The sequence below is a fragment of the Manis pentadactyla genome, chromosome 6 (genome assembly GCF_030020395.1).
Source record: "Manis pentadactyla isolate mManPen7 chromosome 6, mManPen7.hap1, whole genome shotgun sequence".
Lineage (NCBI taxonomy): Eukaryota > Metazoa > Chordata > Mammalia > Pholidota > Manidae > Manis > Manis pentadactyla.
In genome coordinates this window covers 50,541,181-50,564,924 of record NC_080024.1, presented here as the reverse complement: position 1 = coordinate 50,564,924, position 23,744 = coordinate 50,541,181, and the positions used below count along the sequence as shown (strand labels likewise).

The 23,744-nt window shown below is 37.6% G+C and overlaps 1 long non-coding RNA gene across 2 annotated transcripts; it reads right to left on the bottom strand.

Moving 5' to 3' along the window:
* Nucleotides 1–1,144: 1,144 nt before the first annotated feature.
* On the bottom strand, nucleotides 1,145–17,025 carry LOC118931939 (uncharacterized). Of its 2 annotated transcripts, none has more exons than XR_005032551.2 (3): nucleotides 16,826–17,025; nucleotides 11,867–11,964; nucleotides 1,145–4,265 (listed from the first exon to the last, which is right to left on the bottom strand). It is a non-coding gene; the product is annotated as an uncharacterized LOC118931939 (long non-coding RNA). The 2 variants fall into 2 exon arrangements; XR_008998244.1 differs by lacking the exon at nucleotides 16,826–17,025 and adding an exon at nucleotides 16,047–16,142.
* Nucleotides 17,026–23,744: the final 6,719 nt, after the last annotated feature.

The following is a 23,744-nucleotide window of genomic DNA, read 5'->3' as shown; positions in this document are numbered from 1 at the left end:
AGGCAGATAGCATAGATACATATTACAATAATAGCATATATGTGTATATTTATACACATAAATAAAATAATTACATATTTATATAAATACATTAAGGAGAACCAGAATATGCCACCTCAAAATATTCCTCTTTGTCATAAAGATAGTTTTGAGCTGATGACAATTGAGAAAGAGAAGCAGGAAAATTTCTAAAAACAAAGTATAAATTTCTATTTTGTAAAGGGAATTCACATTTACAAAGGAAAGTTCCACTTGTAATGGTCTCTCCCTCTCCTACACCAGGAAGGAGGACAACTCATAATTTAATTTAATTTAAACTCAATTTAAATCTCAATTTAAGAGCATAATTTTTATCTTGTTAAAATCATTTATCTAATTAAGTACTTAACAACTTTTAGTGAAACAGAACAAAGGAATAGACAGAGAGCATATTTAGCCAGAGGGGAATTTTGAGATAGCTCTGTTCTCCTGCTACAGACAAAGTGTGAGTCCACTGAGCAGCCAAGATACTAATAGAATTTTACTAAGATGTTAATATTCTCCTAAAAGAAGACACAAACCAACTGTGGTTTTAAAATCACCATTTAGCCTGTGTAATAAAGAGTTGGGGTAGAGTGTTCTCCATTTTGTAAAGTGTAAGAATGAGAATAAGTTAGCATAAGAGTAGCCATCTTAAGGGCCTAGAAGCAGTTTTCTGAAGTTGTGACTTAAAAGAAAAAAAACTGGAACTGGGTAAGGCCTTGGAAAACAAGTTAATCATGAACACCGGGATGGGGGCAGCTGTGGCCTTCGGTCAGCTAACCTTGGTCAGTTAATCCTACATACCAAGCTTATCGTGCAGAACCTCCCTAACAATTGAGGAGTGGTCTTATTTTGCTCTCGCTTAACCCCAGGATGTATGTCTTGCAAAGATAATGTGCAGCTGTGGAAAATTACTAAGAGTTAAGTGTTTTGAAAATGCTATATAAACCCTTGGTTTTGAGTGCTCGGGGTCCTTGTTGAAACCCGCTGTGTGGGGCAGACACTTGGACCCCAGCTAGCTGGAATAACAATAAACCTCTTGCTTGTTGCATCGATCTGCCGTGGCCTTCGTCTCCTCACTGGGGGGGAAGCGCAGACCGGAATAAGGCTGTTGGGTCTTACAAAAGGTTTTAACATGTAAACTTTTGTTTGCTTGTCTTGTGTCAGGCACTGGGATTTAGGTTGCTTTATTTGATAAACAAATGTGGAGAAATGCTAGAGTACATTATATAGTATTTTATTTAATACTTTGTGATACTTCAACAAAGCAAAATGGAGCAAAAACCTCCAACCCCTTTTGTAATATCCTCATTCTCTCTACTAAAAGGATGTGAAAGGAAGATAAAGATTACCAATGTTTCAAAATACGTTTTCAGCTCTTTCTTGATACTTGGGCTATAAGTCCTTTTTCCTTTGTGAATAAAATACTCTGAGCACTGACACTCACAGCTTCATGTTCCAGTGTGTCTGAGATTCTCTCCATGATCCCCTTGACTCACGTTCTTGCACCTCAATTCTGAATTACATCAACTCATTTAAGAGACACAGCTTTTGCTCTTTTCTCTGAAAAAGACACTTTACAATAATGAGAAGCAATCATCTAAAAAAGAAACACAAGAGGGAGCTCCTCAGACTTCCCATTGCTTCCTCTCCTTTTTGTGTGCCATGCACTTATTTTTTAGTACAAATTTCTGTCACCCAGACTGCTGTCATTCCTGCCTTCTTGGAAAATTCCTTCTGCCTCTAGCTCCTGATTGGTACAGAAGACTCCTTCCTGGTTCTTACACTTGACTCCCAGATTGCTGAATTGGACCTGTTTTTAAAATGCTTCTAAGATCTACCTCCAAAGTCTTGGCTTCCTTTTCCATTTTCTAAAGTCTCTTTTCAACTCTTGCTTCTTATTCTCTGCCCTTGGGTATCCTTTCTACTCTGAGGGTCCAAATATCCTCAGCAACCATTATACAAGACCTAGATCTCCTTTCTTCATGTTTTGCTATGCTGCCTGTACTTTATATAAGTTCCCAAATTTGTATAAGTACTTTATCAAAACATCCCCAAATTTGACTTCACTATGCTATTACTAATTCTTCTATTTCTAGTTCCCACCTCTGTTTCTACTTTCCACAGTTTCTTTCCTAAAGACAAGATTTTTTAAACTGGGTGTTTAAAAATTTCAACTGACCTTTAATTTTTAGTTTTTGGCTTTCCAGGCTGTAAGAATTTTCTTCAAACACTATATTTTGAAGACCTCCAAATAACCAATATTTTCCTAATATGTCTCAGCAAATATGGCTGTCAGATTCAGAATGCTCCAAGCAAATATTTGTAAATATTCCTGATCCAGTATCTCAAGTTGATTTATTTTTTAATTGCCCATATAAAAAGAATCTCTTCATTTTTTATTGAGCGATCATACCCTCCAACACACTTGGTTGGTGATAACTATGCCTACGATGAAGATTTATTTAAAATCCACTAGAAGCCTAGAGATGGCTAAGCAAAGAATAAAAGAACAGGGGATCCCAAAGGCACCCAGCAATCACAAAAACGCTATGAAAGTAATCACAAATAAATATCTTTCCCTGTGCATGTATGTACCCATGCAACTTATTATATCCCCAAACTCTAGTTTCGCTCAAACATTTAGCGCTGAAAGGCAAAACAAGAGAGCCCAAGTAGATGCAGACATTTAATGCAGGTGATCCTGCCCCTACTCCCTCCTTGACCCTAAAGACAGTTAGGAAGGTCATTGAAAGGCCCAGGAAATGAGGTGCCTATGCCTACTTCAAACCTCTCTGAGAAACAGGGACAACAGGAAAATAACCTGAAGCCAATACTCTGGAGTGGCTCTAACAAAAAATAATAATCATAATAATAAAGAGGATGATATCACAAGCAGGTGAGTAGGGAAAAGAATTCCTAGTGCTATAAAAAGGTTTTTTGCTGCCAAAGATGAATAGAGAAGTAACAGAGAGCAGGGCATCCCGACAGCTCTCCTGAGACCTACAAATTCTAACGGAATGAAAAATTAATTCATTCCAAATACTTAACATATCATAAGCTTTACAATCTCAAATTAAAATATGTGAATCTATGCTATATTTTCCAGCTAATAAATTTATTGTAGATCTGATTAAAGTTGTTCAATATCATGAATTATTAAAACTAAATATATTTGGACATTATTGCCTAAAACTAAATCATTACAAAGTCTATGCCCTAAAAAGAATCCTATGCCTGCACGATGTAGATTAAAGTGATTAATGACTCCCCTAGTTGAGTATTATCATTTACTATAATTGAATTACTTTAAGCATTTGACCCAATAATATATTATTATTAAATATATATAGAATAGTACAAGTAAAACATGCCAGGGAAACAATGTCTTTGACCTTCAAAACCCAAAATTTAATTACTTAACCAATCCAATTTATGATCAACAAAGCCAAACAGGATTCAAATTTATGCTTTATGTACTGCATTTGGAAAAATTCTGGACCACTTCTTCAATACATTGTATATCATGATATATCAAACATCTCTCATTGCTATGGTTTGAATGTTGGATGTTTTGTGTACCTAACTTTTATAGCTCTACTCAAAATTACCTATTTTCCTGTTTTTCAAATTGCTGTAGTTTTATCATTGTTTATTTGGGGTGGGACGGGCAGTTTTCATTGAATGTAGTTTCAATTTTATAAAACTTACAATTAACCTAAGAATATGACTCATACTATAAAAGTATGGAGTATATAATCCTGTAGTTGGACTGTATTATCTTAAGATAAAAAGGTTTTAATAAGAAAGTTTGTGATTTATAAGACTGATATGTTGAATTATAATTTTATATCTTACATGTAGTAAAAGTTACCCATTTCAAGTTAACAATTCAGTGTGTTTAATAATTTTACCAAGTGGTACAACCACCATCATAAATTAGTTTTAGTACATTTTTATTCTCCCAATAACATCTCTGTCTATGTACAGTTCATCCTTGTTCCCCCTCCCAATCCCAGGAATCCACTAATTTACTTTCTGTCTTATAAAGTTGTCTTTTCTGGACATTTAAGATAATAATATAAACTAGCTTTGGGTAGTAACAATCTTCTGGGGAGGAGTGAAACACTTGGACTGGGCCTCATTTCCCTCCTCATTTGTAGAGCAGGGCTGTCTCTTCCCAGAAAGAAAGAAGGCATACATCCAGGTCAAACCACCTTATAAAGTGATGATAACTGGATCACCTGGTTAAACAGAATAATGATATTTGACAGAAGAATAGTCCTCATCTATGGAATGCTCTAAGGAGAATGTACATGACTTGGGCTTGTTTATGGCAATCAAACACAGGATCTATATCTATCTATCTATCTATCTATACATATATATACATATATACATATATATATATATGTTTTTTGGTATCATTAACCTACAATTACATGAGGAACATTATGTTTACTTGACTCTCCCCATCACCAAGTCACCCCCATAAATCCCATCACAGTCACTGTCCATCAGCGTAGTAAGATGCTGTAGAATCACTTCTTGTCTTCTCTGCGTTGCACAGCCCTCCCCGTGTCCTCCCAACAACATTATACATGCTAATCACAATGCCACCTTTCTTTCCCCCCTCCTTATCCCTCCCTTCCCACCCATCCTCCCCGTTCCTTTGCTTTGGTAACTGTTAATCCATTCTTGGGTTCTGTGATTCTACTGTTCTTTTGTTCCTTCAGTTTTCTCTTTGTTCTTATACTCCACAGATGAGTGAAATCATTTGGTATTTGTCTTTCTCTGCCTGGCTTACTTCACTGAGCATAATACCATCCATGTTGTTGCAAATGGTAGGATTTGTTTTCTTCTTATGGCTGAATAATATTCCATTGTGTATATGTACCACATCTTCTTTATCCATTCATCTACTGAAGGACACTTAGGTTGCTTCCATTTCTTGGCTATTGTAAATAGCGCTGCAATAAACATAGGGGTGCATCTGTCTTTTTCAAACCAGGCTGTTGGATTCTTAGGGTAAATAAGGATCTATATATTTATGGCAAAAACTGTCACATAAGCAAGGTGATCATCAGGGTGTAAAATGGAAATATTTCATAACCTAAAGGTTACATTCTTTCCACAGAGCCCCAGCGAAAGACTGAGCACAGGAGAAACACTAAGGTCTGGCCTATTCATCCCAGTGTAAGTTCCTAATGGGCGTTTGCTCCCAAGTTCTCCATTGAATTTACCAAGATCTGCATTACTGGCTAAGGTTCTCCGTAGTCACTTCTGCTTCCTTCCCCAATTCTGTTTACAGGTGTCAGACTTACAGCATGGTCTAAAATTTTTTCCTTGCCTAACTAATGCTTCTCTTCCCTTCATCTCCCACAGGTGTTACCTTTCCATAAAGCTTATCATGGACTGAATTGTGAATCTTGTCTCCCCAAAATTCATTTTGAACCCTTAATCCTAAATGTGACTATAATTAAGGTTAGATAAAATCTTAACAGTGGGGCCCTGATCCAGTGTGACTGGTGTCCTTATAAGAAGAGGAAGAGACCCCAGGACTGTGTGTGCACAGAGAAAGGCCACGTGAGAACACAGTGCACAGAGAAGACAGCTAACTACAAGTGAAGGATGGAGGCCTCAGGAGAAACCAAACATGAGTGCACATTGATCTTAGACTTCCAGCCACCAGAACTGGAGAAAATTAAGTTGTGTGGTTTAAGCCACCTTGTCCATGGTATTTTGCTTTGGCAGCCCTATCTGAGTAATAAAAACCTTTGCAGTCCTAACTCTCTCAACATTGCTTCCCACAGCAATAAGCCTTTGCAAAGATACACACATTTTCAACTTCCAAAGTATGGCCATAACACAAGCTACCCTTAATGTTGCCTACCATCCTCTTGAGATCCAGTGAGAAAGAAATCCTAGCCAAAGATGGAAGATAAAAGCTACCACTTCTCACTGCACCAATGTGCATTCCAAGCATGCCAACAGTGAATAGTACAGATGCGTCCATTCTGACAGTCTAGTGGTCCCCAAGATACCAGGGCTTTCTTTGACTGATTATAAGAACAGCTTTTCATCTGTTTATCTCATCAGGTGCAACAGTAGTTACACAAAGCAATTAACATACTTCTGTTGACTCAGGCTGCCCTACAGAAAAGACAACCAGGAATTCACTTTGGTAGTGCCAGTTGGATTATACTCTTAACTTTTAAAGTGCATGGCATTCAAGAGTCAAGTGATCTAGGCATACTGAGGTTACCTATACCAGTAGGAGCTAGAATGCCCAGGAACAAAAATCTTTTTTTAAAATGTATATTCTACATAACCACTAGAATGGCTAAAACTAAAAAGACAGACAGCACAAGATTTTGATAGTAGTGAATCTAGAACTGTCTTAAATTACTGGCTGGGGCTGTAAGTGACACAACCTCTTCTGGAAAAGGTCTGGCAGTTTCTTACAAAACTAAATATATACCTACCCTATGATCCAGCAATTCTATTTATTGCTATTTATGCAAAAAGAAGTGAAAAATATATCTACCCAAGGGATTATACAACAATATTCACTATTGACAATAGCCAAAGATTAGAAATAGCCCAAGCATTCATATAAAAGAATTAATAAGCAAACTGTGGTATATCCACAGAATGGTTCCAATATCCACAACAACACAGATGAATTTCAAAAACATTATGCTGAATAAAAGACCCCTATCCAAGGAGTACATATTGTATGATTCCACTTACATGAAGGCATAGAAAAGGCAAAGCTAATTCATAATTTTAAAAAAGTAATAACGAATGCCTGCCAGGTTGAGAGGAGGCAGGGACTGACTGGGAATAGACTCAAGGAAACTTCCTGGAGTGTTTTTAATGGCCTATACTTTGGTAGAGATTTGGTTTATGGAGGTACATGCATTTGTCAAACTCAGAAAACATAATTAAGTTTTATGCATTTTATTGCATATATATATTTTACCTCTAGAGAAAAAAATACTGAACCACAATGACATACATGCTAATGTATTTAGGGAGAAATGTACTGATATCTGCAATATACTTTAAAATGCATCAAGAAAGATGGATTGCTGAGAGATGAATGTACCTGATAAAGCAGTATACCAAAAAGTTAATGGTAGAATCCAGTTACTGTGCTGACTAGTGTTAGCTCTAAAATTGTTTCAACTTTGTTGTATGTTTGAAACTTTACTTTACTTACTGGAAAATATATGTGCATGTGTAAAGGCTAACTACATTCTTATTTTTCAAACACAGTATTGACACCTAATTTAAACTGCTGTATTATATCTAGTTGCGCCTTGCACCTGCTAGCTCTATATCTATTACCTTCTTATCCAACATAATCAAATTTGATACCTTATCCATTAATCAAAATGTCATCTACAAAGGAAAATAAATATATTGATGATTCATATCTTAGCCATTTTATTTTTAACTCTATATAAACATATAAAATATTTTTCAATGTCATTGTAGATGTTTTAATTACTGTTCTTATCACTCTTATAATGCATCATATATTTCCTTTTATGGTTTCTTCAAATTAGAAAACGACTTTGCAAAACAAATGAATGCATAATTCTTATCCATTTTTATTTTTCTTTTAGAGTTTTCTACCCTATAACCAATTTGGTCAAAAAAAAATCACTTGAAACGAATCTTTATAGTCTTTCAAAACATTCATTTAAAAAATCCTCTTTTCCTTCTCATAGATATCACTTCCTTTTCTTTAGGCACCACTTAAAACTGCTCCATAAATTATTACCTACTATAATAGCAAGTATACTTGGCATAAAGAGGTAAGGTCAAAAGCAAATTGCAACTATATAATAAAAATTCTATAACACATAAAAATTCAATCTGATTTTAGTATTTTTTAAATGTTGTCAAAAAGAAAAAAATAACACTTTCTTGTGTGTCATTCAGAGACTACTGATTACTTATATAGTAGCTCTAATTTCCTTTCAGCACAGTCTCATTTGATTACTATTGAGAATTTCTCTCCTGATAAATTCAAAATGTTGACTGGTTGTTTCACTTACTAAGCCCCCTTGAATTCTTTTATCTGATGATTGGGCTCTAAAATCTCTCTCTTCCTTTCTTTTCCTTTCTCTCCCTCCTTCCTTCTCTATCTCTCATCTATTCACTCTCTCTTTGTGCATATGTTCCCCACCATTATCTGTACAGTAGGTACAGTACACTGGCTTGCTCAACACTTACCCAAAGTAATGAGATTCTCAGCCTACCATGCACCTAGGTGTGGCCATACATCTGGACATTGAAGTATAGGTGAAAGTTCTTAGGGAATGCTTACTTTCCTGAATAAAGTCAAATAGGGATCTTAAGGAACTTCCAGTTTTCAATCAACCAAAACATATTCAGTTATTTTATGCATCCAATATTGTCTAAGTTGAGAAAATACTTCAAAAAGTTTTAATAAGGCTTAAAAATTTTTAAAGGGCTTTCTGTGTAACAAATGAGTAACAAACCTTATGTTATCTAAGTGCCTGTAGGGAAAAGGAAAGTTCCTATGGCCAGGATCCTCACCTAGTCCTAAACGATTGATGATGTAATTAGCCTACTGCATAGGCTACTGCTTACACACCTATTGGCAATTAGCCATTATTGTTGGTGATACTATAAAAACAACTCCACCCAGTGCTCTGCCAGGAGGCAGAGGCAGAGATGGGTTTGCTGTATGCAGACTGCCCCACAGGTAGATGTGATTCCAGCACTCAACCTGCCACTGTGAGAACAAAGCTTGGTGTAATACTTTTACCCCTAACATTCTGTTGTTATTATTCCATCTCAATGAATCCAGAGTGAACTTGACTGGGGGCAATCCCCCTCAGGCAAGACAACTGGCATAGTCAGCAGGATTTGCTGTAGACCAAAAAAAAAAAAAATGGAGTAAGCTGCCCTCATGGGAGGGGTACTTCAGTGGGCTGCCTTATGGATGGGGAGACACTCGGGTATGCCCCAATGGGCATATGGTCCAGGGTGGGGTGCCTCCTAGAGGACTGGTCCCCTCCCCAGGACTTGGGGGAGGTGGAGGTGACACCTGAGGCAGTAGAGGAGGCCCTCTGCAAAATAGGGAATTCCTTAAAGAAACAGAGTGCCCATGAGGTGGTGGGAACCATGGGCTGGCTATTCTTCACTGTGTTAAGAAAGGCCATAAAGGCGAATAATGCACTCCTGTGATAAGCACAAGAGGTAAAGGACATGAAAGAAGAAAAAAATTCATTGACAACTGAGATGGTGTCACAGCAAGGTGCTATGGACACGGTAAAGGATGTAATGGTAACACAAGAAGAGACAGCAAGAACACAGGCTGCAGGATGCCACAGAGGAAGTAAAAGATTTGTTGAAGAATGAGATGGCATATCTGTGAGGCACTGTGGAAGAGGTAAAGGCCATGAAAGATGAGGATATACTCCTGCAAGAAGCACAGGAAGAGGCACACCATGAGACCACAAGCTGTGAGGTGCTGTGGAGGAGGTAAAGATCCTTTGCAGAATGAGACAGTGGTGCTGCAAGGTGCTGTGGAAGAGGCAAAGGCCATGAAGTAGAAGTTGTACTCCTGCAAGAAGAATAAGAGGCAGCATGAGAACACCAGCTGCAAGGTATTGAGGAAGAGGTTGAGAGCTATTGAAGACTGAGAGAGTGTCACTGTGAGGCACTGTGCAAAGTGTAAAGGATGTAGTGGAGGAGGTGCTCTGCAGAACAAGAGAGCTGCCATCAGCCCCAGAAATGCTGTAGGAGCCAGAGGAGAACAAGGAGGTAGAGGTATTGCCAGAGGCACCAACCCTCCTCTACTGAAATCCTGCCTGGTTGTAGTGAAGAAAATAAAGACAACAACCTCAGGTTCCTCCAGGAGAGGTGCAACCCCCACCCCCACCCCACCCCGTTTGTGGATTACTCTATGTCCACCCCATCACAGGCAGAGCTTGTGGATTTAGGCTCTCAGTTTCAGCAGAAACATCTGGAGTCCATATCAGTCTGGCTCCTGCACATTTGGGATGTAGGGGTGGATGGGATCATCATTGCAGCACCACTGTCTCATTCTGCAAAGGATCTTTACCTCCTCCACAGCACCTCACAGCTTGTGGTCTCATGGTGTGCCTCTTCCTGTGCTTCTTGCAGGAGTATGTCCTTGTCTTTCATGGCCTTTACCTCTTCCACAGTGCCTCACAGATATGCCATCTCATTCTTCAACAAATCTTTTACTTCCTCTGTGGCATCCTGCAGCCTGTGTTCTTGCTGTCTCTTCTTGTGTTACCATTACAATCAGAGATGGAAAAGCTGGCTTCCCTGACAACTCATCCTGCCTGTAGCAGCAACTGCAGAATGCACACCACTCTAGATCCCAGGGATGAAGGATACAATGCTCCAAATGGCTCCCTCATCCCTCTCTGGGTCCATAGTGGCCACATTTGCCCCCTACTTATGGCAGCCAATACAGTGGTAGATTTGGAGGAGGTAGAAGTGGTAGAAGGGAGTATTGTCCACCACTGACAGGAAGGGTCTAAAGGCCCAGGTGAAGGTCACAAGGACTCAGCTGTATGTTGATTAGTAGGGGCATGAGCAAACAAAGAGAAATTGGATGGGAAGTCAAACAGAATCTTACAGGAGCTGTGGCAACAACTGAAGTGGGAGCAGTGGTTTCAGCTGCTGAGGGCCAAGAAGCAGAGACCAGAGACAGAGCCACAAGCCTGACCTGTATACATGCAGACTTCCTGCTGGGAGTGAGCCAACCTCACCTGAACCCACACAGGATGACAAATGAGTGATACAGTTCGACTGAGGAACATGATCAAGGCACCAATTTTACTGGACATTTACTACAAGAATGGGTGCAACAAATAGGAATAAAGTAGCAGTTTCATGTACCATATAACCCTACTGGGGCAGGCATGATAGAGAAATACAGTGATTTGTTAAAATCTGACCTGAAGTCAGACACCAATAGTCTGTGGAGATGGTCAGTCCACTTATGGACAGTGCTACGGTGTTTCAATGAAAATCCCCAGAAAGGGGCATTGAGCCCCAGAGACATGCTAACAAATACTGCTATCTCCCTTAAACAACTGCAAGTACAAACCAAGGAAGAACCATTGAAACCAGGGTTTGGCCACCAGAATATTATCTTGCTACAAGCACCAACTGTAATAAACCTGAGAGACTCTGTTCAGTGGACATGGTCTTGGAAGTTTTGACATGTGGACCAGTTATGACTGGCCCTCCCAGCACCTTAGGGTCAAGGCCTGGAGGCTGGCCTCTTATATATTCCTGGAGTAGTGGCAAAGTAGCCCCCAAAGATTATGGTAGTGTACCCTAAATGACTGGAAGATAAGAGCATCTTGTCGGGCAGTTTTGTTTTATCTTTATGGCCAGTTCATGCACCTCTAGTAGCATTATACATAGACCTCTCAGTGACTGCCACAGAGAGAGAGATAAAGGTATGGTATACTAGACTAGAACAGAATCCCCTTCCTGCCATTGTCGTATCACAGGATCACTCTCTTGCATGCATTTGCCTATATTACAGTGCCCTTGAGGTTAATCTTGCTAATGTCTTTGTGGATGGTGCACATACCCTAACAAAAACTGCTACTCACTGGGTATGCACATAGCTTGCTATCAGTACTCCTACCAGCCTCCTGTGGAAAGTTCAAATCATGAACTGGGCCTGGTTTGAATACAGCTGGAATGACCACTTGGTGGCAATCAATCTCATCAGGCTTCAGGATGACTATTATTATAATTTTTGCTTTTATCTGCATCATAATTTTTGTTGTTATCTGTATGTTGCTGTTACCTTCTATAGCTGTTGTGGAATCTGGTTACGATGCTACAGCTTTCTTGCACAGGACCACTGCAGAAGATTGAGGGCACATAGACTGTGAGATGTGAATCCTGGAGAGGTGGAGTAGAGAGAAAATGAAAGTTCCTATGGCCAGCATCCTCACCTGTCCCTAAACTACTTGATAATGTAATTGGTCTACTGTGTAGACTCGTGCTTACACACCCATTGGCAATGAGCCATTATTGTCAGTGTTACTACATGAAGAGCTCCACCCAGTGCTCTGCCTGGAAGCAGAAATGGAGAGAGACTGCAAACGCCCCAGAGGCAGACGTGATTCCAGCATTCAACCTACCACCAGAAGAATAAAGCTTGATATAAACCCTTTTACCCCTAAGATTCCATAGCTGTTATTCAGTCTCACCAAATCCAAAGTGAATTTGTCCAGGGGCAATCCCCCTCAGGTGATTCAGTGCCCTATTTCATTAGTTAATTAGATTACTCATATATAATGAAGAAAGAGCAAAAAAAAAAAAAGGCAGGGGATGGTGGGCATACATTTTTAGTGGATATCATATAATCATGCTTCTTAAAGTAGGATAAGTACATTTAGTACTATTCAAAGAAGTGTATAAAGTAATGGAATAAACATGTCACATTCTAATGACATACTCATTTTCTTTGAGTCCACCATAGCGTATATTCATATGAAAACAACATGGATATAATATAGAAGAGAATGAAAAATACTTTCAATGGATATATATCTTAAAAGATATATATTATCTTTTTATTTATTTTATTGATATTCAAAATATTAATGTTTTGAATGATGTCATCAAGAAGAATCTTAAAAGTTAAGTTTCTGGACACTGACGACTTTGTGTTTTTTCCACTAACTCTTTATTAGTCAGTGTGAATAATAAATCACATGGTTGAGATTCTGCTTTCTCATCAGCATCACTTTATGAAATAAACATGAGGAGATGAAGAACTCTCTGGTGCCCACTGAAAGGACTCAAAACAGAAATCTTTTAGGATTTCTCCCTGTCTTTATTACTAATCAGGAATGGTTAACAGAACAAATTTTAAACCCTGTCTCCCAAACTTTGACTCCTGGGCCAGTGAGACAGAGATGTTTTCAGTGGTATTCTCAGCAGCAGGGGCAGAGGCAGCAGCACAAGGCCCAAACTCTTCCTGCAAGGCAACCTCACAGGTGGTTCTTCCTGCCAGGTCCCCCCAGTCCCACCTGCAAGTGCCTTGAGCAACAAACACAGACCGCAGACTCAAACAACAGGAATAGCAAGATACCTCAAACAAGACATCATCACAATTACATAAGGAATCACAATACCAGGGATTTAATAGTAAGTAGGAAGTGGTACCAACATTTAAACTGATATTATTTGACAGTAATTACTTGTATTTTTATTAAGAATAACTGTACTGTTTTTCATACATTCCAAAGTGCTGGCAGGATCAGAGGAGGAATGTGTGGACCACCCACATCTGAATCTTAAATGTACTGGTTTAAAATGCAGCTTCGGTAGCTCACCCCAGGAGTGTATCAGAATCTTAAGAGGGAGTCTGAGAGTCTGAATTTTAAACAAACTTGCATTGATGTATATGCAAATTAAGGTTGAGAACAACTGGCCTAGGTGGATTTTTACAGACATACTAAAACAGACCTTACACATGCTTGATTACTAGCAGTTAAAAGTTTTCTTCTTGATCTTCAGTTAAAACATCTTTAGTGAATGTCTGAATATCCCCTTCTAGCTCTGTAAACAACAAACTGTTATCCTCTTGTTAGGTAGAAAGATAGACATGAGCAGCCAGGGAAGGGGAAGATAAGGTTCAGGAAAAAATTGCCCAAACTCTGCCCAGGTCAGGGGTCCCACGTGAGGACAGCAAAGGCTTTCCAGGGAGATAACTTCTTTGCCTATTGGGACCAGGCTAAAATGGTTCCAACCTGATCCCAACATGGACACAATCAAACAAAACTAAGAACCATCCAAACCACACCTCATCATCATCTCATTAAAATAAAATTGTGGTTTTGCTTTCCCCCAACCCTGTGGCTTTTCTGTGTACATTTTGGGAAAAGATATGTGCATCAAGAGGAATGGGTGTATAACTAGAGCTGTCATTCAAATAAACTGTCAATCAAAGACGCTCCTCCAGGCTAGGTCATGATCAATAGGCCCTCGTCTAAAAGTCTGGGGACTTTGTCTAGCCAGACTCTGGTCCGCTCCTTACTTGGACTGTATTCAAATAAAACTTTTGCTGTGCTTCACTAGTGTGTCTTTGCTTTTCAATTCTTTGTTGTGGGGGACAAGAAGAAAGAGCAAACTCAACCATAACACTCTGAAATCAATAAAATATAAAGCTTTGCTTCCTTATTTCTCTCCTCTGTATATCTTACTCTTTACAATCTTTGCCCTAGCGACTTACCCTAATAAAACTAAAAGTAAATAAATAAAAAGAGGGAAATGGCACATCGTTCACAAACTCTTACCTATTGTGGCATGTATCATTTATGTGATGAATTGCATATGCTTGTTCCCGGCTCAACAACTTGGTTATTTAGTTATTTCAGCGCTTTCAGTCAGACTCCTTGCCTTATTGCCCTGGGAAATAACAACACAGTCCAAGACCAGACAGGTATCTCTGTATGTATCTAAAAGAAGAGATAAATTTTATTCTAGAATCTAAGGCACAAGAGAAACCTCAAGAAATTAACATGAACAATGCAGGGTCTTTTCTTTTTTATAATACCAAGAAGTAAAAGGAATAAGTGAACAAATCTACAGTATTCAAAAGAGGAAAAACTATTCTATTTTTCCCCCTTTCCCATAGAATGATATATCTGAGTCTCTAAAAGCACACTTTCACACATCAAAACCATAATGATAAATGTATGATATCAAATATACCATAACACTTTTATTTTGGAAGGGAAATCTCTAGAATTACACACAAATAAAAAGTACATAAAAGAATGTCAGAGGCTTATTGATTTCAGAAAGGCTTTTAAGACCCTCTCTCTGCCCCTTCCCTTCCTTAATCCTCCCTCCAGGAAGAGTCAGAGTGAAAGGCCAGAACATTTTCATGGTCCTCAGTAGTACAGGTTGTGCTAGTCACAGTCACAAGGTCTCGAGTTAAAGGTGAGGGCCTGTCTGGGCCTCTTTGCCTAATGGGAGCCTCTGAGCATCTATTCCCACTGGGCTGCAGAAGAATCAACTGCCACCAGGAGCTGCAACACCTTAAGAAGGTCTCTAGTGAAATGCCTAAGCCAATTCTGCTCCAAGTCTTAGAGGGGACCAAGCAGCCCTGCTTCTACCTGGTCATCACATACTGGTGAACCTGGACTCTTCTCATCATGTAAGGCTGAATCAGAGAAACCAGAGACTGTCTGGGTTTAGAGCAAGCGCAACATAGATCACGGATTCTAGAATGAGGTCTATCTCCTTCAGGTATAAAGAATCCTCAACATGGTGCTGCCTAGCTCAATAAGAGACTGAATCAGGGTTTGGGAGAATCCTATAATAATGACAAAGTGCTCTTCAGCCTGCCTGTATCTCATAAACCTGTGTATCTTCCCAAAGAAAAGAAACAAGGATGAGCTGGAGGGCAGAAGACAGTGGAGGTGATCCTTTAAGAATAAGATGGTGGGACTGGCAGTCCTGAGTTCAAGCAAACTCTAGGTTTGCCCTTCTCACTAGATTAGCTGGTAGGAACTTTTCCTAAAAAAAATACTTGAGTTAAAGAAAGTTGCACATATATACATATATGAGTGTATAGGTGTGTGTATCTGTATGTGTACATAGGATCAATAAATTTTATTATTTTTATCTCTACTCCTATTATAGTATTTCAAAATACTCTCTGTCACTCCATGCTATGGTATATTGCAGGACAGTACAAACAATATATTGTGATTAAATAGTTTGAAGTGAGAAAATGAATAATGACACATTTTAAAGGTCAAAATCTTCATGTTTTATAATATATACATACATACATACTGTGTAAAATTTAATTTTTCCTTATCTCAAAAAAATTTAAATTACCTCATTAATATGGCAATACGAGGAATTACTCTGATAGATATTTCTTCCAAAACACATTATATCCAAATTGTTTTTAAACCTATTGTCTATGAAATATATAAGCAAAATTGTGTGATGTTTACCTGTTATTAGTGGTTGCTGCTATGCATATTCCATGGAAAAAATTTGCTTTAAATAACTGAAATCACCTATCAGGGAAATGTTTTCCTTTAAACTTCATTCATTTTCTAGGAAAAAAAAGGAAATGCCCTATTTATTAATACAGCTCTTCAAGACCTATACTAACAATGACATCAGTATCATATATCCTTTGCAATTATAAAAAACACAGGACTTGTTAAATATCCAAGATAAAAGACCTGCTAGAGAATGTTAAGGACCTTCTTTTATCAGAATAAGATGGACATTTCTTAACTGAGAAATAATCGCACTAAACAGCAACCTAGAGTGCAGATGAAAATAAAAAGGACAATTCAATTTGAGAAAAATTATCCAGAGTCCAGTGAAGTGGAAAAGAGGCACAGGCCAAACATGACTCATCTCCACCATCATTTAATGCCTGAATACATGTCCTGTCAGCAATACCTTCTCCAAACATATCTGATAATAGATGCACAGAGAGAAGAAACTCTAATTACTGCTTAAGAGTACACCTACTGAGTCTCCTACATGCTCAGCAATAATAGTTTGAGTGCTTTCTACATGGATCTGCCTTGTATTTAGTAAGAGTTAATAATAATATCCAACAGTTAATAAGGATGTGTTTGTGCCAGGCACTGTGCCAGATTTTACATGGATAATCTGATTTAATGCTCAGAAAAAGCCATAATACACTATTAACCTTATTTTTACCATTAAAATAACGGAACCTAAGACTAAGTAGACAAGAGAAATCACATACCTCTCAAGAGTTGGAGCCAAAATTCACAATCAGCCTGTCCAATCTAAGAGCCCTTCCTTATAAGCACTATGCCATCTTTCAAAAATATTACATGTATTATAATATTTTATAGAGGGAGAAAATGAATACCAGAGTTTTCGAATAACTTTCCAAAAACTAATAGGTAGGTAGAGTTTTATGCTGGACTCAAAGCTGCTTATGCCCTGAACTGTGCCATATACTACTGCTCTGTCAACAAAAAGATAGAATCAGGAAAAAAAAAATTAAGCTTCTGGAACATAGTATTCCCTAAAATGAGATGCAGTTTTTACCATTTTCATTAATCCTTCTTTTATTTACAATTACAATATTCTGTGGAAGCAGTGCATCAGCAGGAGGCAACATGCCCAAATTACACCACTCTCCAGGCAGGGACAACAGTTTCCAGACTAAACGTTATTTTGAAATCACTTTGTACAAATACTGCTAGAAGAAGCTGTCAGTTTTCAGTAAAGAAACAAAAACAGATGACTCCTGTTGGGCTAAATCTTCAGTCCCATGATAAGCACTGAATTAACGGTTTGAAATTCCAAGCAAGACACAATAACACTGACTGCTAAACTCAGATGATGAATGGAACTTTTAAAGTCTATGTTTCTAATCATCACTAAAGTACATGTAATTTTCAGTCACCTTAAATGGTTTCTGTCTAACCATTTCTATCAACTACTAACATCTTTACAGTAACTGTGAAGTAGTTGCTAGCATGTAGAGTATATATCCAGTCGTTTGGATAAACTCAGAATGACTGGCATTATTACTGAGAAAAATAGAGACAGCTCAATTATTCTGAGCATAAATTAAAGAAATACAGTAGTTTGAAGCTGAAGGAATCTAGAGTTCATCTAGTCCAACATTTTCTACCTTATAAGAGAAATTAAGTCTCACAGATTCAATTATCTGATCTAACTAGAAAACCCTAACACTTATTCCTACAAACAAAACATCCAACTAGAAGAGTGTAACACAAAATTCTCACTAAATTGTTTATGAAGATACAAAACACATATGAAAACTCAACCCTATAAAACATACACTTACTTTCAACCTTCTGACAGATCTATAAAGAAATTTCATAGACTACATATATATGGTACTTAACTGATAACCATAATCAAAACTTGACACATGCTTTATCATTGCTAACAAAGTTAATGTTATGTTCTTATTAAATTGATATGTCATAACAGTTTATATATGTTATATATAACAATATTATATAATATATTAATAATAATTATATTTTATAATATAAATTATATTTATAATTATATTTTATATAACAGTTACATACATAATTATATAATTGCATTATTAATTATTACATAATTATATATCATATCTATAATATTAACAATGTTATATAGATAGATAAATAACTATATATATATATATATATGTTATAACAACATATTATAAAAATTGATAGAATATATTGGGTCTTGTTGGTTTTGTGACTTTGACTGAAAGTCCCAGGATTTATGCTGACCATAAAGTGGGCAGGCATATGATTATTGTTTCATGACATGACTACACTGCCTCATTCACCACAAAAGTAGTGTTTCACTTCCAGATATTCAGAGATAGCCACCACAGTGGAAATTCAAAAAGGTTAACCATCAGTCAAACAGATTGAAATACTACAGGACTTCAGAGATGCAATGTGGTACTGATCACAGAAACATGATCAGTGACCTTCTGTTTTGAAATTGGACTTTGTTGTTTTATTTCACAAAGCCACTTGAAGCTTAAGTTAAAGCAAGTTGATATATTTTTGTTTCAAAAACGTTCTAAATTTTTGCAATGCAGCTTGACACGACACTCAAGAGGGCAGTCATATTTTCAACATAGTTCATTGCTCATTTAGGAATAAAAATTTTACCAATAGAAGGCACTTAGAGACCTACGTGTTCACCTCCATCATTTTTTTCAGATGAAACTGAGGCTCATAGGGCTAAAAAACTTCTCCAAGTTCAAGTCTACTTTATGATAGACCCTCTGTGTTTTAAAGCATTCCATAACATTAACATGTTTTACCATTCCACTGTTGTTTTAACATCCAGTACTGCTCTACCATGTAAGGTCAGAAACAGTTAAGTTTGTGATTTCTAGCACTAAGAAACAGAGGTCACATGAAGAGGAGAAAACAGCTGCAGGAGAACTGCACACCAGGTAATTATCTCTGCCTTGGATGGGAAAAAAGTCATGTTTTCTTTTTTCCTAAACACTAAAAGGGTTGAACTTATATGAGGTTTGCTTACATTCATCATGAACTTTTCTACTAAAATTCTGTGAGTGATTAGAGTGGGCCAATGTTTCTCCTGTCAATGAGCCAATGTGCAAGTATTACTTCTAGTTAATAAATCTTAACAAGCAAGCCAGCATTTCAACTTGGATTCTGATATGTGAAAAATAACTCAGTTTTAGGACTTGATCTGGCAGATCTCACTTAACAACCTACAATTTAAAAAACAGTAAGCCCAGGAGTCACTCACCTCACAGCCTCACTATACTAGAACACACAAAGCAAAGTAAAATGTTTTCTGCTTATAAATGGGAAACTGAAGGCATAATCTATAAAGAGATTTAGTGGATAATGAAGACTGATTTAAAGAGAGGCTTCTGTGTTGTTCTAAATTGTGCCATTAATAATTCATTTATAGTTTAGAGGTAAACTTTATACATAGTATTGCACACAGAACAATTACTGGTAAATCATGAGTCAGGATTATCAACATTTTGAATTATAATAACATCCAATATTTTGTTTATCTGTGATTTATTTATACTCAGCTTTGTTGCTACTGTAAACTAAGGTGGCCCTACAAAAATTAAACAAATGTAGCAAAACAGCTCATATTTAAAGCACTTAAGAAAAAGGAGGCAAAGTAAAATTAGCTCAGTAGTATCTGAAGGAATGAAGCATAAGGGAAATGAAGAGAAGGAAGGAAAGTTTATACCTCCTAAGTCTTTATTCACAGTTGAACAACTGTAGCTACTTTATAATGTTGAAAGAATTCAGTTTAAAAAATGCAGTGACCGAATCTCAAATATTTCATAATTTTTTATTTCTAGAAAGATACTAATATGGCTTTGTGATTAAAAACAAAAGCTTTAGTTCAGAAGTAACTTCAGTTTCAGATTTTTAATTAAATGCTAAAAATGCATGTAGAATATTATCACATCTACTCCAAAATTATTTTTACCTAGGTATCTATCTTTCTATCTGTATATACAAAGAGGTATCATAAATGCTATTCAGCAAATAAAATGATTATTCTGCCATGTAAATTTTAGATGATTTTTCACTTTCTTCTTTGTAATTTTCCATATTTAGTTCTTTATATATAATGAAACTGTTACAATCTTATGGAAATAATAAATACATTATTCTTCTTTGAACAACTGTGATTTAAAAAATATTTTACTGCAGGTTTTGGGCATTTGAATGTGCTTAAATATGTGCAATAAATACAATTTAATCTGCTAGTAACCTTGTCCCCAAATTACACCGTATTTTGGGACAATTAAGAGCTAAGGTGTAACTACAATCTTAATCATATAGGTCTCCAAATCCCAGTTCAGTCTCATGAATAAGGCCACTACCACAGCCACCACACACACCTCCTCCCCATTTCGGGACTAGCTTCCACTTTGTTTATGTGAGCAAATTCTGCAGCCAAAAAAAGGAACCATTACTCCTTCATTTCAGGGAGGTCCTGCATTATTGTCATTTCTACCATTTCAAATTTCTCACTTTTATGCTCCTGTGAATACCAATGGAAGAAGTCACTGCCATCTTTCAGACAATCTTGGAACCATTCAGGACTTACAAATTGACCTCATTGTTTCCAGGCCCTCTGCTAAGGAACCCATTAAAGTTCCTAAGGGCAAGCATTACAGGGCAATTGAATCAACCCAGTGAAAAGGATTAAATTTTCAAGGCAGTCCTTCCAAGCCATGAACTAGCATTCTCAGAAGCATTTAAGGAGCTTTTCCTCCTGTCAAGAGAAAATACCAGGCCTAAGTTTAAATCCTGGTCCTGATACTTACTAGGCATGTGATTTGGGCATATGACTTAACCTCAATGTGTCTCATTTCCTCACCTGTAAAATGGGATATGTTCTCAAGTTGTAAGAATTAAATGAAATAACTGACATTTTCTGACACATTATCTGACCCTAACAGTCAAGAATATGGTAAACCTTTCCACATCAAACTTTCCAGCCTTATGTTCTTGCTTCTTTCCTTACTTCTGTTAGGAATGTTAGGGAGAAATAGACATGAGCAGACCGAAACCGGGACAATAAGGCTCAAAGAAGCTACCCAGATGAGGCTCAAAGAAAAAGCCGCCCAAACTCTGCCCAGGGAGGGGGTCCATGTGGAGACAGCAAAGGCTTGGCAGGGAGATAACTTCCTCCCCAACCAGATGCCAAAGGGGGCACAAAGGGAACTAAGAACTGCCCAAACCACACCTCAGCGTGGGGAAAGGACATGCTCACTGAGAGGAACCTTATAGAAAGACTAGAAATCAAATAACCCCACCTTGTCAGTCAAAGAGGTACCTCCCAACCAGAATGCAAAATATAAGCCTTCCACCTAACAAACTGGGGCCTTTGTCTATCCTGACTCTGACCCACCCGTCCATTGGAGTGCATTCAAATAAAACGTTTGCTCTACTTTGCTACTGTGCCTCTGCCTTTCAATTCTTTGTTGTGGTGGCGACAAGGACCCTGGAGAACAGAGTCAACCTGTAACACTCCCTTAAAGGCTGTGCTTGACTTTTTGTTTTCAAGGGGTGTAGAAAAAATGGCCATTCTCTCCTCCCTCCCATTCCTGGTACCTAACTGGTCTGGTGCCAGTCAATCACCAAGGACCCACCCATGGAGTTCCTCCCAGAAGAGGAAGGCAGGGAAGGCGAGTGTGTGCCATGGGCCAAAGGGACAGACAGTGGGAACCTGGCTAGTGATGTCAAGCAAGCTGTGAGCAATAAAAACTTTTTCTTCCAACCTGCCCTTTTCCTTGACTTACTCTGTGGTGTTACTGGATTCATAGCAGACTCATGCCAGGCCAGGTACACCCTTCCTCCTGGACCTACGCTGTCCTTGCCTTTTTTTTTTTTTACCTCAGTTCCTCTGTTCTACTGCTTGTTTCTCTTTCCTTTCTTTTGACCTCCCTCCCCATCTTTGTCCATTCCCTGACGATCAGGCAGCCTTCATATCACATAAGTTTCCTGGCAAGTTATAACCCAGAGCTCCTGAACACCTGACCATGTGTTACAAACTCCTCCTAACAGCTTTTCCAGGAAGTAGAGAGGATGCAATGGAAATATAAATCCTGAAGTCTAGACTGGACATTCCATAGGCCCTGAAGTGAGTCTCTTCATTAGGCACCGTAAATCACATTTCTCTGTGTTGAAGATATTTATCTCACATTTATCAGAGTTGAAGGGAAAGCGGACATTATCTGGATTACTTTCAAGAGCTAACAAAGGAAAAATAAGATGTGTGAAATCTTGGTTTATGATATAAAATTAATATTAAATATGAGCTACTTGACACATAAATATTAACCATTTGAGTTACAAATATATGCATATGTGCATATAAGTAATGACTGATTAATGTGCCTGTTTAAAATGAACACAACACCAATCTTGTTCACACATGGATCACAGAGTATGATCTGCAAGAACTTAAGAGTTGGAAGAGATTTTAGTTAGGATGTCTGACTTCTATCCTTCCCCTAACACTAGTTAGCTTTGTTACCACAAGTTAGTAATACTTTTAACATTTTTGGCCCTCAATTCCCTCATTTATAAAAAGAGGAGTTCAGGTTATACAATCCAAATAACCCTCTTGGCCCATGAACTCAACAGAATAGTTTGTTCTTGCTTCTTATTTGTAAGAAAAAGATAATGACAGTGTGTGCTACACAGCATTTCATTAAAGAATCATTGATCTGAATGGCCCCTGCTGTAACTATTGGGCAAGTAATGATAGTTCAGTGTCTCTTCTTTTTTTAGAATATCCACATGATAGCACAAAACATCAACATCAATTACTCCCTGGAAACTCTGCCTGCCTTCTCAGTGTTCATTATCAACACCCAAATGAAAAGCAATGGCATCTGTGAGTAAACATCTCTTTGGCTTATTGCTAATTTCTATCAAACTATATATGATAAGTACAAAAGAGAGGCAGAGTAGATAGTTATTTGATATTCGACCTTCTGTCTCTAATTATTCACACCAATTAACTAGAATGCTGAGGGGTTCCATTTATTTTAAAACACTCATTTTCTAACCCAATAGTTTCAGAATTTCAGGAAACATTATTTGTGTTCTACTAAGCTTAAGGAAAATTTTGTTGTTTCAAATCTCCTAAGAAATCTTATTAACATTTTGCTTAAAATAACCATTCAGTCATTGTTCAAGATTTACTGATTATCTGTGACTGAGTGGAGAGCTACTGACACCTAGATGAGTAAGAAAATTCCCTGCCCTCTAGAAGAACATGTTCAGTAAGTAAAAGAGGCAGATAAAGATGCAGATCTTTACAGTTCAATTTGATAGTAGAGATGTGCACAAGGCAGAATGAGAATTATTCACAAAGAATGGCCTAGCACAGTGCCTGGCACATAGTTGATACTTAATAGGAATTTGTGAATATTAATGAGTTGATTTTTTTGCTGAGAATTTAAAGAACATGTAAAGATAAAGAGATAAAGGACACGGCTCATTTTCTGAGCCATTCTGCAAAAAAAAAAAAAAAAACAATTTCTGCAAAAAAGTTTTAATATTTCTCCCTGAGATATGCAATAGTTACATGAAATAGAAGAGGCCAAAGTAGGCAAGGTCTGACAACTAGTGGCCTTGTGT